At 43.2% G+C, this 15,285-nt stretch overlaps 1 protein-coding gene and 1 long non-coding RNA gene across 5 annotated transcripts in view; one reads left to right on the top strand and one right to left on the bottom strand.

Annotated features, from left to right (window-relative positions):
• Positions 1 to 15,285, top strand: part of uvssa (UV-stimulated scaffold protein A) — a 483,727-nt gene that overhangs the window by 28,976 nt on the left and 439,466 nt on the right. The window lies entirely within an intron of this gene.
• The window catches only part of LOC132465653 (uncharacterized), a 39,394-nt gene that overhangs the window by 12,462 nt on the left and 11,647 nt on the right, over positions 1 to 15,285 (bottom strand). The window lies entirely within an intron of this gene.

The raw sequence follows: 15,285 nt of genomic DNA, 5'->3' as shown, positions 1-15,285 counted from the left end.
GCCTCTGAGCTTACGAATCCGGAGTGCTCCGGGAGAAACGGAGCAATCAATCAAGCAATCAATCAATCCTAAAAGTTATGGGCAGATACACGATGTCTGTGTCAAGAAAATGTGTGTTTGCTGTACGGTGTTTGCAGATGCATTGATTTAAAAGTACAACTTATTACCGCTGTATCAGCTGTTCTTTCCCAAATAATTTACCAAGAATGTGTGGCTAGGTAGATGAAAGAAGCAAAGTGTATGCGCAAGGTGCACAAGCAACATTATGCATGCGCCCTTAAAATAGCATCTGAAGAACGCGCCACTGACTTTAAACCAGGTATTTCCTGGTTTGTGGCGCAAGTGGTTTCTGAAACTGCAAAATAGCACCAGGGAACGTTTGCACCAGAACATGCCTCCTCCTTTCGCCGAACCACCCCTTTGGGCGCAAGATCATTCGCTAATTTACGACGCGTGGCGCAGGAGGGGAAAAAAACGCTCTGTGCCAGTTGCAAACCAGCAACGTCAAATGCGCCAGTGATTAAGTCAATTGCGTCGGATGCAAGATAGGGCCCAAAGAGGGTTGTACACTAATGAGGAAGAAGCAGAAAGGGATGAAGGGTGAATGCTGGCTACAGCCTCTCATAACGCTGATCACCACCGGACTGGTACACTTCAGACCTGTCGCACGCACGCGCACACACACACACACACACACACACACACACACACACACACACACACACACACACACACACACACACACACACACACACACACACACACACACACACACTCTCTCTTCCGTTATGACCCCTGTGTATAGTGGATTGTTCTGCATTGCAGCCCAGCCAATGGTTAACTACTTTGCCTGGCACAGTTCACCCTCAGCACTAGAGTAAACTAGATCTATCACGTTGCAACTTTAAACATGTTTCATCGAACCCTCCTGGGTTTTATCCTGTGTTCTGAGGTCAAAGCGTGACGGTCGATGACGGAATTGGACAGTAAAAGGCTCCAGAACTCCTGACAGAAGTGTTATGCAGTCTGAACACTTACATGACATCCATTGCATAGCAAGTTTATTCATTTAAAACTGTTATAGTAGTGTTGGATAATGCCTGGATTTTCCACAGAGCATTTGAGGAAGTCATTTGAGCCTCCTAATGATTAAATGGCTGAAAAGGCTCCAGACAAACACACCAACAGTGGGAGCAGCACGCCGTGTTCCCGTTAGGAAGGAGCACAAGAACTGGCTGATTGAATCTCAGCTTGTAAACTCTTCTCCCCCACGGGACAACTTGGAGTGTTTCAGGGGCTTGTCAGCGAAGGCTGGGGCTCAGGTTCCTCCTGTTCCTCTGGTTCCTCCGGTTCCTTTGCTTCTTCAGGTTCCTCTGGTTCCTCCGGAACCTGGGCCGGTTGTTCTTCAGAATCAGTTCCTGGTGGATCTGGTCTAACCTAAGGGGTGGTTTGGGGTATTTTTCTGAATAAAAAACAAGTCGATCCACTTACCGTATTGGTCCGAATATTAGACAGCCTTTTTTCCCCTCGAAATAGGTCCGAAAAAGTCGGGTCGTCTTATTTTCGGGGTCTAGTATTCAGAGCGCAGTTTCTCTTCTTCGCCTCTCCATTTAAATGTCAATACACATTCGCGGCCGCAGGTGGCGCCAGGAATTGGTTCCGGGAAAAAGTAGTCCAGCGTCCTTAACAACCAGACCGTTACCGGTGTTTAAAGACAGGCATTTAGAGACAAGTGGCTCAAAAGTGGGTCAGGTCAATCAACAACAGCGGAGGAGCTATGATGCCAATTTTTAAATAATGGTCGTCAATAAGGCAGAGTCAAGTAACAACTGCCAAGCTGCCAAGAAGTTCGGGGTCACGGAGTGTAACGTAAGAAGATGGCGAGCACTAAAACAACATCTCAAAGATGCCAACAGTCAGCGCAAATCCTACCGTGGTCCTCAAAGTGGTCGTTTCAGTGAGGTTGACCGGAGAGTTTTTGAATACGTTAGAGAAAACGCGCTTTGGGAGGAGCTGCTGGAAGTGGAGCAGCTGGGGAGCGATGACAGCGAGAGCGAACACAGCGGGGCAGAGGACGTGTGTGAGGGATAGAGAGACACCGGAGGAGAAATTTGGCGAATTTTAGTTAAGTTTAGTTAAATATGTGGCCTGTATTTTCTCTGTTATTTAAAAATATTCACAATGTTGCTTGATTATTGCTTGATATTCATTTTGAATCATACTGTACATATTTTGCCTTGAAAGTGCCGTGGCCTTTACTGGCATTCTTTTTTGTTCTTCGTTCTTTGTTCTGCAAATGTTCTTTGTTCTGCAAATGTGGTCTGCAAATCTTTTTTTCTAAATGTTTGTGTTGAAAAACGGGGGTTGTCTTATAATCAGGGTCGTCTTATATTCGGACCAATACGGTATTATTCGTAATGTTTTGTGACGATGACCTAAAACCTGAAGGCTCTCCGCTGCTATTTTATGCGGGAGAAGGCAGTGATAACCTAGTCAAGTCAAGTTTTATTTATATTGCCCATTTCATACACAGAAAGGTATCCCAATGTGCTTAACATAGCCATGAGAAAAAATGACATACATTAAAATATCATATCATGAAAAAATCACCTAGATTAAAATAGTTAAAATAAGTTAAATGTATGTCATTTATAAAATGTCTCCCAAATAGTGTTAAAGTCCAGTTTTTGGCGTTTTTGGCAGTAACGGGTGTTTTCTAACGCCATTCGGCGATGACGTCACCTTGGGGAGATGTGGTGGAAGGTAGCCTCAACCTAGTACTAGAACTATGGCGTATAAGAGGTGGCAAGAACCACAAATAACATGTATGATGGCCTACAGCCGTATAATTTCAAACCTGTCAGACGTGAGAGGGTGAACGAGGAATTGCGGAGAACTGATGGCGGTCAAAGCCAATTAAATGCATGGTCGGAGGAGAATGAGTGGAGAGTTGCTATCATTTAGCAACGCAGCAACGAGTGCTGGAGCTAGTCAGTGAACAGCAGTGCATACAATAATCACTTTTATTGATTTTTACTGTCTGTGAATAGCACCGAATGAAAGTCAACGTTTTCTTTATATCTAGTGACAGCGATTATGTCGTTCAGATAAGTACCGGTAAACTTAGTCAGAAGGTCTGGAAATAGAACGCATAATGGGCTACATTGCCAGTCCAACCTGTGAAATCCCCCCCAGATAATTTGTAATTAAATCTTACCCCTGACGTTGTATCAGATTTCCGATTAGTTATCCCACGTTTTGATGGTAGCCTACTAGCTCCAGTAACAACATCTCGGGGGTCCCCATCTTCCGATTGTTGCGCAATACCGATATACATTTTGCAGTAGGCCTATAACATTACAATATTTATTGGGTGCAAGACAATTAGTATTTAGCCTACATGACAACACACACACACTTAAAGGCACCCAGTGCAACTTTCAAGGCTTAAAAATAAACATTCAATTTCTAGTATTTTTTACACGTAAGTTTCAATAACTCCATACCATTACATACCGACATTCAAGCAGCAAAGATGAGACGTCGTTGTGTGGTGAGAACTGATAGAAAATCGATAACAACAACAATGCCGCCATTTTCTTTATTTTTTGTAACCTACAATAAATAAAGCAGGCTTCCAGTCAATGGAAAAATGGCTTCTCCCCACCGGCGATTGTTGTTGTTTACGATTTTCTATCAGTTCTCACCACACAACGACGTCTCATCTTTGCTCCTTGAATGTCGATATGTAATGGTATGGAGTTATTGAAACTTACTACGTGTAAAAAAGACTAGAAATTGAATGTTTATTTTTCATTGAATGTTTACATAAAGTTGCACTGGGTGCCTTTAACATTCTTTGATAATCCGATATGCTATATATTTTAAAGCAACGCAGGAGGCTGTATTGGCTAAAGTTGTTTGGATGCTCGTTAGTTTATAATAAGGAGAAGCAAGATTGTGCATTACAATGCAAACATGACAACAGTGGCGAAACTACCGGGGTGGCAAGGGGTGGCAGCTGCCACTGTGGTAGAAATTAGTGAGTATATTCTATAGTAAACCATGATTATTAACAGGCTTAATATTTTAAATAGTGGAAAACACATGACGCCTGAGTCAGGTTTCACACCAGATGGTAGGTACGCAGAAATGCCCTGGGAACTGCAGGGTCAAGTCATGTTGACCTCCACCTTTCAGGCGTGGGTCATTTTTGACTGACAAGCCTAATCCCTGCGTACCTCAGATCGGGGCACGGTTGATAACATGCTGAGATGAAGAGACAAGGCGGAAAACCTCATTAGGGACAAAGGGAACCTCCATTGGATTTCGAAGTTCCTGTATGTGTATAAAGGAGGGCTGAGACCGAAGTCCAGCCAGTGACTTTGCAAACTTACTCAGGCTGTTGTCGATGTTGTTTTTCTGCACGATAAAGTCTTTTGTCAATTCTTGCTCCGGACCCCTCGATTTCTTTTGCACTCTCTCTCTTGAATTAGTCTAAGTGTTTTAAATCTCAGTTAATCTTCAATATATTGGCGTCACGAACAGGATTGGAAAGAGACAGCCCAACTGCCGGGCTGCAAGGCGGGGCGCGGACGAATCACACAACCAAGCGCACAAAATTATTCTCGGTAAGTTGGCTTACCACTAATTTAATGGTTGGTTGATCTGTTTTTGCCCCGTCTGAACGCTTGGTAAACGGGTAAATTGTCTCTTCAGTCAAACGAACCTAAAGAGAGAGAGAGAGAGAGAGACGGGAGCTCCGGAAGAGATTGACGTGTGCGCGCACATATGCCCTAGGCGCTGTGGTTTTAAATGACCAAGACGTATTGTGGTTCCCTATTTTGAAACAAGTAAACGAGTTGTTGTTATTTGGTGTTTTGATACTTTGGTCAAATAGACCTATTATCAAATCCTGTGGCTGTCTTCTGGAGGAAGGAAGGACAGTGCAGTGTTTTGTTTAAATAGGTCTTCTGTCAAATCCTGTGGCTGTCTTCTGGAGGAAGGAAGGACAGTGCAGTGTTTTGTTTAAATCTGTCAAATCCTGTGGCTGTCTTCTGGAGGAAGGAAGGGCAGTGCAGTGTCTTGTTTAAATAGGTCTTCTGTCAAATCCTGTGGCTGTCTTCTGGAGGAAGGAAGGACAGTGCAGTGTTTTGTTTAAATTGACTTTCTGTAAAGTCCTGTGGCTGTCTTCTGGAAGAAGGAAGGACAGTGCAGGTCCGCAGGTCGGTTGAAGTAGGCCTACCTGTTGGATGAAAGCTGGGGTGGAATTCATTGCCGTTGATGAATTCATTTTTATTTGAGAAAGGTTTCCGTGGGATAGACGGGTGATTTTTAGACTCTTTGCTTGGACCAGTTCGACTGCAGAAAAGGGGGATTACTAATTCCGGTCGTGGTATCTTGAGAAAGCAGATTCTCGCACTTTTGAATAGATAAGTTTCTTGTCTGTTGGAATTCATTGCCGTTGATGAATTCATTTTTATTTTAGAGGTCTGTTTGGGATGTCGACTAGTTCCGGTGTTGGCATTTTTGAGAAAGCAGATTCTCGCACTTTTGAATAGATAAGGTTCTTGATTGGAGTACCGTTTGAGTTGATATTTTGAAGAGTCTCTTGTTTGTTCGTAATCTGGTCGAGTGTGTATGTGATTAGCCATTATTTTGAAGGAATAGACTGGTTGTGCGAAACATCGTTTGTATGAGTTCATTTAAACTGCAGATATTGGATCTGAAGGTGGGGCCAGTCTTTAATTCTGATCTTGGTGCTTTGTGGCAATCATTCTTGTTTGAAGTTCTGATTGATTCATTATACATCCGACCGTTCATGTGATTAACCAAAAGGCCAGTTTCTATGCTCGGTCAACTTTTTATTTGTAATTAATTACAAACAATTCGGACATTTTTTAATATAAGATAAAGAAATTGTATGAACCGGCTTATTGTCTGTATTTAAGTCGTGTTAGGATTAAGTCCTCGGAGGTTTTTACGACCCGGTTCATTTTTTGTTGTTGTTGATTCTGTCATAAATAAATTAGGTGGACAGAGAATAGTTAATTTGTTTAAATTAGTTGATAATCATAAATAAATTAGACGGATAGAGAATAGTTAATTTGTTGAAGTACTGAATAAATGTGTAAATCCTCTTTGACATCACCGCGCTGACTAACTGCACGTGCACGAGCAAACACACAGGGGTCGAGCAGGAGCCTGCAAGGCAGAGTTGGTAATTGGTAGCAGTAAAGGGTGGGGGCTACATTCCAATCTTTTGGAGAGAGACGAGCGCTTGGGGGGAGTTCACGTTTGTAGCTTAGAGATAGTAAAGTATTTAAACTAACTAGTAGAACAAACTCAAATAAATTGTATTAATAAATAGTGTAATTCAGAAAAAATAAATAAGGTAATAAAGTAATAATTAAAAATGGCACCAACAGCGGTAGAAGTTTTGAGCAGAGACAATCCACTCCTCAGAAATGAGATCAAACGAATTTCTGAGAAGTGGGAGAAGCGGACAGTTAAATCAGGTACAATTTGGCCCGCGGGAGGGACTTTTGATCCAACAATGTGTAGAGACATGGAGGTAGTAATAAGGAACTACAAACCTAACAGAAGTGGTAAAAAGGCCTTGGAGAAGAGAGACAGGGAGAAGTTAGTGCTAGCTTTGTTCGAAGAGGAGGGAGAGAGGTGGCGTGCACTACAACGGGTGGCCAGAAAAATAATCACAAAGAAAGAAGAGGCTCAATCTTTGCCTCTGAAACTCGAGCCACCGCCGTACAAAGAAACTAAGATGTATCCACTGTTAACAGGCAACTTAGAAGTTAAAGGGGAAGTCACACTAGATGAAGGAAATAATAAATGTAACACACAGGGGAGGAGGGGCGCACCCATACACATGGACTGTTATGAGGGGATTAGGAAACCGAGGGAAGAGTGTAGCAATGCTGATATTTCTTCCAGTGAGATTGAAAGTGGAAATGAAGAGGAGAAGGATGGCATTGAACATGAACACGTTACTAAGAATCCTAAAAGGAAATTAAAGAAGCGGAACGTAAGAAAGGAGGAGTGGTCTAGAGGGACACAAGGGGTAGAGGAGCCTAGCTGCAGTACATCAGTACTAAGCCTCACACCACTCGAGTTAGATGAGAAACTAAGGAAATCAAATAGGGGAAAAAAGGCACCCGACACCGTCCCAGGAATTTTTCCTATTTTAGTCAAAGGACAACAGGTCCAATATCAACCGTGGGGCTCACAGGACTTGGAGGGAGTTATTTCTAAACTCCCTAACATTCATAACGGGGCGTCTAAATGGATTCGAACATTTGAGGAACTCACAGTGGGAAAGCTAATGGCAGTGGGGGACCTGAAAGCTCTGTTGGCAAGAGTATTGGGGTTATCTAAAATGGAGTCTGTACTGAGGAATGGAGGGTTGGACATAATGGATGGAATGTATGATGGGACTACACTTGATCGCTACAGAGTGGTGATGTGGAACACACTCAGAACGGAGTTCCCTACCCATATCGATCATAAAAACATGAGAGGCCTCCCCATCAATGACACAGAGAATCCTGCATCCTACCTCCAGGCCCAAGTGGACAGATGGCGCTTGGAGACGGATGAGGATCCTGAGATCCATCCTGTGTTTTCGGTCATGTTCAGAAACTCTGTGATAGAGATTCTACCTAGCTTAATCAAAGTTAAGCTAGAAGATGTGGTTGGACTGGTTACAAATAAATCTCATAGAGACTTCTGCGATCATGTGGTTCATGCAGTGGACAAATATCGGCAAAATGAACAAAAGATACAGGAACAAAGCAAAGAGGTGCAGAGGAAGCTATCTCAGCTTCAGTTGGAAGAACTCACAAAAAGAGAAAAGGAGAAGAAAAAACAGGCGGTTGTTTCCGAGTCTGTTGATACAATACTGCAAGCCGTCCAGCAGGGCGCACCACAAACCCAACCTCCTCAACAGGCATTCTCCCCCCCAGTACAACAGCTTCAGAGCCAATGGTCACCCACTCCACCTGCCATAAATATACACACACATAACAATGGGAACCCAATGGGTGGGAACAGGCAGAATCACAACAAGGGGTCCCAGGGACAGTATAAAAATAATCAGCAGCAGGGGTCCCAAGGACAGAATAGAAATAATCAACAGCAAGGATTCCAAGGACAACGCAAAAGTCCTTTAATATGTTATGGGTGCAACCAGGAAGGACATATGAAGAGAAATTGTTTGACTAACCCTCTTCCATCCCAACAAAGACAGGGCAACGGCAATCAGGGGAGGCAAGATCAAGGGAGCTACAACCAGGGACAGCAGGGCCCCTTCATGGGTCAGGGATACTAGGGGTGCCCAGAGAATCCACAGGGGGAGGGTCAGCTTGTAGCAATCACAAAACAAGCTGATGAGGAACCAATACTGCAGGTTCTGATAAATGATAGAGGCACGCCAATGATGGCTGATACTGGAGCCACTTACACTTGCGTAGGTTCAAAATATGCCTCTCACCTCCCCATGGCAGGAAAATTCGCCAAAACTGTAGGATTCTCGGGACACACGCAGTTAATACCTATGACAGCTCCAGTAACGCTAAAACTGTACGGACGTACAGCCAAGCTACCCATCTTGGTATCAGACACTACACCGGTTAATTTGATTGGAAGAGATGCATTGTGTAAATTAGGATTGCAGATATTATGTACACCACAGGGCATAATGATTGAAACCGCAGGAACAACATCTCAAATGATTCTATCAAAGCCAGACACAGCAAATGTGTATTGGATAGGTAGAATTCAGGACCAGGTAAAAGAGGCAGTGGGGAAATGGGGTAGCTACATCAAGGCTCAGATCCCAAATGCAAGGGAGTCAAGGATAGGATATCATTGTACTCTAATGTATGACCCAGCACAGGACCCAGATTTGGAAAACGAATGGCAGGAGAAAGCGGCAGGAAAAGCAGCAGAGATAGAGTCACAGTACATGGTAATTGGGCCACAAGGAGCAGCCATGATGATACAAGATGCAGATCAATCATCAGTGATAAAGGATTGGTTTAAAGACACTAACAAAGCTGCCCATGTAACGATGTTGATAAACAGGGGTTTTGAAGCAAAAGATCTGGGGGAAATGATGTTTAATGAAAAACAACAAACTTGGGTAAACACAGAGAATCCGTTGGTTCTCATGTCATGTTGCGGGAAGTTTTTGAAGATTCTGTGTTATGCGCATATGACAGGAATCTTACAGGAAGTGGAGGTGGTTCAGAAAAAACGGCAGATGACTGTAGAGGAACCATGTGATAGGCGGAATGAGATGAGAAAAGAAATGTTGGCAGCCATACCTGGAAAGGTGTGGTCAAGGTTCGATACAGATGTGGGTTTAGTACATTCAGCTAACCCAGTGGTAGTCCGGACTAGACAAAATGTTAAGCTACCATGGCGAAGGCAGTATCACATGAAACCAGCAGCAGAGATAGGAATAGCCTCTACCATAGAAGGGCTAATAACAGCGGGAGTACTAATAGAGACCAAAAGCAACTGTAACACTCCTCTGCTTCCAGTGTTAAAAGCTAACAAAGAAAAATGGCGGCTGGTACATGATCTACGAGCTGTAAATGATGTTGTTGAAGATATGCATGCAGAAGTTCCAAATCCACACACGCTGCTGACCAACGTCCCTCCAGACGCTAAATACTTTACAGTAATTGACTTATGTGGAGCATTTTTCAGTGTGCCGCTTGCGGAGGAAAGCAGATATCTATTTGCATTCACGTATAAAGGTAAACAATACACATACACAAGGATGCCACAAGGATTCAAACATTCCCCACATTTGTTTAATCTAGTGCTGAAAAATGATTTGGAGGAATTAGAATTGCATGGAACTCTGATACAGTATGTGGATGATCTTCTGATATGTTCCCCCACAATGGAACAGTGTCACGAAGACTCCATGTCTGTATTAAGAAAATTGGAAAAAGGCGGACACAAGGTGTCAGAGAAGAAATTACAATATTGTCAGACAGAGGTTGAATATCTAGGTAGGTTGGTAGCACATCAAACTAAAACCATAGCTCCTAGTCAGCTAGAAGGGATTGCTAAAGCACCCAAACCAGAAACAGTCAGACACATGATGACCTTTTTGGGGATGACAGGGTTTAGTTCAGATTGGATAGAGAACTATGCTTTAAAAACTGCGTCATTGCGTGACATCATGAAGGAGGCGGGAACAACTAACCTACAAGCTCGGTTAACATGGAATATAGATGCATCAGCGGCATTCGAAAGCATAAAACGTGAAATGCAAGGGGCAAGCACATTGGCAATTCCAGATTATACCAAGCCGTTCCTGTTGTATGTAGCTAATAGGAGTCAGGGCTATGCATCGGCAGTGTTAATGCAGGATTTGTGTGCTGGTAGGCGGAGTCAACCAATAGCATACTACAGCACAAAGTTGGATGCGGTAGCACAGGGCTACCCACCGTGTTACCAAGGATTGGCTGCGGTACAATATGCCTATGACAAGGCCTCATCCATCACAATGGGGTATCCGGTGACGATTCGAACGCATCACAAAATCACAGAGTTGATTGAGAAAGGAAAGTTTGTGTTAACGGACGCTAGGTTGTTGGATTATTTGGCATTACTAACATTTCCAGATGTAACGATAGAAAAATGTTTCACGGTAAATCCAGCAGACAGAATTCCACATGATTTTGAAGGGACACCACATGACTGTGTGGCTGATTCTCTCACTTTTACTAGACTACGGCCCGATCTATTGTCTGAGCCCATGGTGGGGGCAGAAGAGGATTTCTTTGTGGATGGATCATGTTTCAGAGATCATTTGGGTAACCATGCAGGTTTTGCAGTGGTTAGACAGAATCCAGACCACACATTCGCTGTTGTTCATAGTTCACAGTGCGCACAGCCATGCTCGGCACAGTTGGCTGAGTTGAAGGCTCTTACAGCGGCTTGTCAAGAAGGAGCGGGTAGATCGGTGAACATCTACACAGACTCTGCATATGCGCATGGCGTATGTCATTTGTTCGGGGCGGTGTGGAAAATGAGGGGGTTTAAGAAAACTGATGGATCCCCCATATTGCATTGTAATCAGATTGTGGAATTGATGTCGGCGTTGATGCTGCCAAAACAAGTGGCGATAATCAAATGTCGAGCGCACAGAAAGGGCTTCGATAATATCACGAAAGGAAATAACGCTGCAGATGAGGCTGCAAAAGTAGCTTCAGACAGTTGCAGGGCGATCCAGTCAGTATTATCCATGCCTGAGGCCGCGCCTACTGAGGACGACATTGTCCGCATGCAGGAGAAAGCTGGTGTCTATGAGCAGAACATGTGGCTGAAAAGAGGTGCTATACGCTCCCCCGCAGGGCTATGGAGAACTCATGACGGGATGATGTTGGCGCCTACGGCACTGTTGGGGTTACTCATCACTAATGCGCACGGTTTTGACCATTGCGCAAGGGGGGAGGTTTTGAGAAGAATTAGAAAACAAGGTTTTTCTTCACCATACTTGCAAACAATGATTGATTACCAGCTAAATGAGTGTGGAGTATGTGCAAAAAACAATGTAAGAAAAACAATCACTACTCCATTGGGGCACATTCCTACACCTGAAGGACCATTTAGACATTTGGTCATGGACTATGTTGACATGATTAAAAGTATAGGTGGTAAAAGGTACATGTTAGTTATCATAGACAGGTTTAGCAGATGGGTAGAAGCAGTCCCATCAAAAGACCAAAGTGCAGCTACAGTGATTAAATTTCTAACTAGAGAAGTCATGCCAAGGTTTGGAATTCCGTCAGAAATAAGTTCAGACAATGGGGCTGCTTTTATTCAGAAAACACTAAAACAAGTAATCCAGCATTTGCATGTCAAACAAAGATTAGGCTGCGTCTACCATCCTCAATCACAAGGTATGGTGGAAAGAGTTAATGGGACGCTCAAAACAAAAATTAACAAAATTTGTGCAAGTACTAACTTGAATTGGATTGATGCACTACCACTGGCACTAATGAGTTATCGCATGCAAGCTAACAGAACGACGCATCTAACCCCGCATGAAATGCTTACAGGACGACCCATGCCGTCCCCTAACATTCGGGGGCCCCATAAAGGACCCCCGCTAGAACAATTGGAAACTGAATTAAGACGCTATATGGGACAACTAACTGGCATACACAGGCTTGTTTTGCAACAGGAAAAAAGCAGAGTTCCAGAGTTGGAGGAGGAGCCACCAAGGGGGGTGGAGCCGGGTGACCACGTGTACATCAGAGTCTTCAGGAGGAAGTGGAACGAGCCTAGACGAGAAGGACCATACAAAGTCACCAACGCAACACCAACAGCCATCCAAGTGGAAGGAAGTGCCACGTGGTATCATCTCAACCACTGCACAAAAGCTGCTCAGCCCAAAAGCAGAGACGACCGTGAGGAGGAGCCAGACGTAGACACACGTGGGGCTGACCAGCTGCCCCAGGACCAGATCCAGTCGAGCAAAGAGATACAGCAGCATGGTGATGCTGAAAACGGGGAGCCTGTTTCTGATCCTTTACGGGTTGTGCCAGATTCAGCTGGTACAAACACAGACCCCGAGGAAGGATGAAACCATTGGGGAAACACAAACCTGGAAGGGCCAGGATTTAGGGGGTGATAGGCCAACTGAAGAAAGCCCAAGAGGAACACAGGATAATCCGGCCCAAAATCATTCAGGACTGGTTGACAACAAAGGGAAAATAGTCTTGTATGCTCAGATACCACCGCAAGATCAAATCAATGACTTTGTGTATACTGTTATGTCGGATGATGAACATCTATGTGCATTAACCCTCCGCCAGAATTATGAACATGCACATAGGAAAGATCGGTGTAAATTACATATCCAATTTGATTCAATGAAATGGTGTCTAAAAGTAACGTCAGGAAGAACATGGGACTACAACGGAAATTATCAATTGAACGTGAGAGAATTCATATTTTTTAAAGCAGTGTCAGACAGAACGTTTAATTTTACATTAGAAGCAGAAGATCCTTGTGTAATCAAAAATCAACCGGGTAAGGTAGTTGAGATTGATCAAAGCAATCCACTAAAATCTTCAGATAATGATAAAGTAAATATAACCACTGCCACCGATAAAGTAGATCAACCGCCGGTTAAAGTTAATGGGATAAATTTGTTGGTAATCGCTAAGAGTTTAAATTCAACTCAAGATGCAAGTAAAACTAATGAAACTTCTGATATCAGAGGTTTAGCCCAACCTTCAGTCACTAATGTAACTTCCATTAGAGAGGAAACAACAATATTAGTAATCACTAATGTAACTCCAGTTAGAGAAATGACAACAGTCATGGGTAATCTAATAATAAAACTAACAACGAATGGTACAGCAGCGACCGCTCAGGGTGAAGTAATACAGACAACAGTACTATCAAAAGTAGAGGTGACCACAATGGTAATGTCTAAAGAAAATAACATAGAAACACTGGCAACTGCAATAACAATGGCAAATTCAGAAACTATGGCGATAGGGATCCTTACATCAACATCCATGTCTCTTGAAGAGACTCTTGTAGAACGAACAACTATTCAGGAGGGTAAAAAAACTAGAAACATTGGTCGCCGCTCTACATCGACCCTAAAACCGTATAAACCTGATCCCAGTGGGCGCATCAGGGTCAGAACCTCTGACCAGTTGTTCCGACAAGCTAAAGCAAATAGGTGGTATAAGTGGGTCGAATTTACAGGAAAACAAATAGAGGCAGACAGCTGTTATTTGTGTAGCAAAAATCGTCAAGATGCCATGTATGTCGTGAATACTAAATATGATTTTGAATTTTGTTTAGAAGAACGGACACAGCAGGAGTATGATATAGAGGTCAATTTAAATAGAACACGAATAGAAGGTATTCCATATCAGAAAAAGTATGTTATATGTTCAATGAAATGTTTTCTGCTGTTAGGATCGAGTCAACATAACAAATATCTTGAAGCTAAATATGACGGAATGCCATGGAATGTAATCATGAAAAGATGCCGAGAATTTGATATAACTCTATCACAAGAAATAGGCGAGGTAACACGACCAACACAAACCAATTTTCAAATTGAAGAAGGATTAGAATGCTTTCAAAATGACGAAGGAAACGAAAATGCCAGTGATGTAGGTAGTATACCAGAAGAACAATGTAACATAATTTGGAATGTCACGCTATTCGATAAAGACGGGAAACGAATGTTATATCAGCCACCTGCGATTAAAAATGTTCAGCTTTTACCAGACTCTCAGCAGAAGTCTAGAGAGAATTATATGTCAATACTGTGGAGTGATGGAGCATTCGTGAGCCAGGACAGAGTGGTGGCAGATCAGTTTTGGCTTTGCGGTAATAACATTCTTCGTCCCATACTTGCTAAAATGTGGAGAGGACGATGCGCGAAAGTCCAAGTGGTTACGGAAATTGCAATACTACCATCAATAAAAGATGTAGTCGATAACTTAGAAACAGATAACCTAAATAGGCGGAAGAGAGCATACGAAGCAGACGAGAACATACAAATTGATAAAATAGGACAACCCAGGGGAATACCCGATAAATTTAAGGCACGAAGTGAAGTAGCAGCAGGATTTGAGGCACTACTGCCAGCAATCGGAATTGCTAAAAATGCGGAATGGATCAATTATATCTTTTACAACCAACAGAGGTTCATTAACTACACGGATGATGCATTATCTGCATTGGGCGAACAGCTGACAGCCACAAGCGCTGTGGCTTGGCAGAACAGACAGGCGTTAGATTGGCTTCTAGCAGAAAGGGGGGGAGTTTGTGATCTTATTGGTGAAATGTGTTGTACCTTCATTCCAAATAATACTGCCCCAGATGGATCATTTACACTTGCAATGAACAATTTAAAACGTTTAAGAAAAGAGTTAAAGGAAAACGCAGGCCATGATCAGGGAATGTTTGGATGGCTTGAAACAAAGTTTGGCATGTGGGGAATGATGTTCGCTAAGATAGGTGTAGTGCTCCTAATAGTACTAACAGCAATGGGTCTTATCTTCTGCTGCTGCATTCCCATAGTCAGATCAGTAATCGCATCCAGGCTTTCTAAGGAGATGGCCCTCATGGTGTCTGGCATAGAGGAGTCGGGGGAGTGGGAGAGGATACTCTATGGGGAGATAGATGGGAGTGACACTAGAAAGGAGACCGGAATGTGAGAATCAGACATCAGAAGGAGGTCCTATTCTCTTAACTGGTGACCTCTTCATG

This window comes from Gadus macrocephalus, chromosome 10, assembly GCF_031168955.1.
Source record: "Gadus macrocephalus chromosome 10, ASM3116895v1".
In the NCBI taxonomy this organism is placed as follows: domain Eukaryota; kingdom Metazoa; phylum Chordata; class Actinopteri; order Gadiformes; family Gadidae; genus Gadus; species Gadus macrocephalus.
The sequence above is the reverse complement of the archived record's forward strand: the minus strand, read 5'-3'. Positions and strand labels throughout refer to the sequence as shown.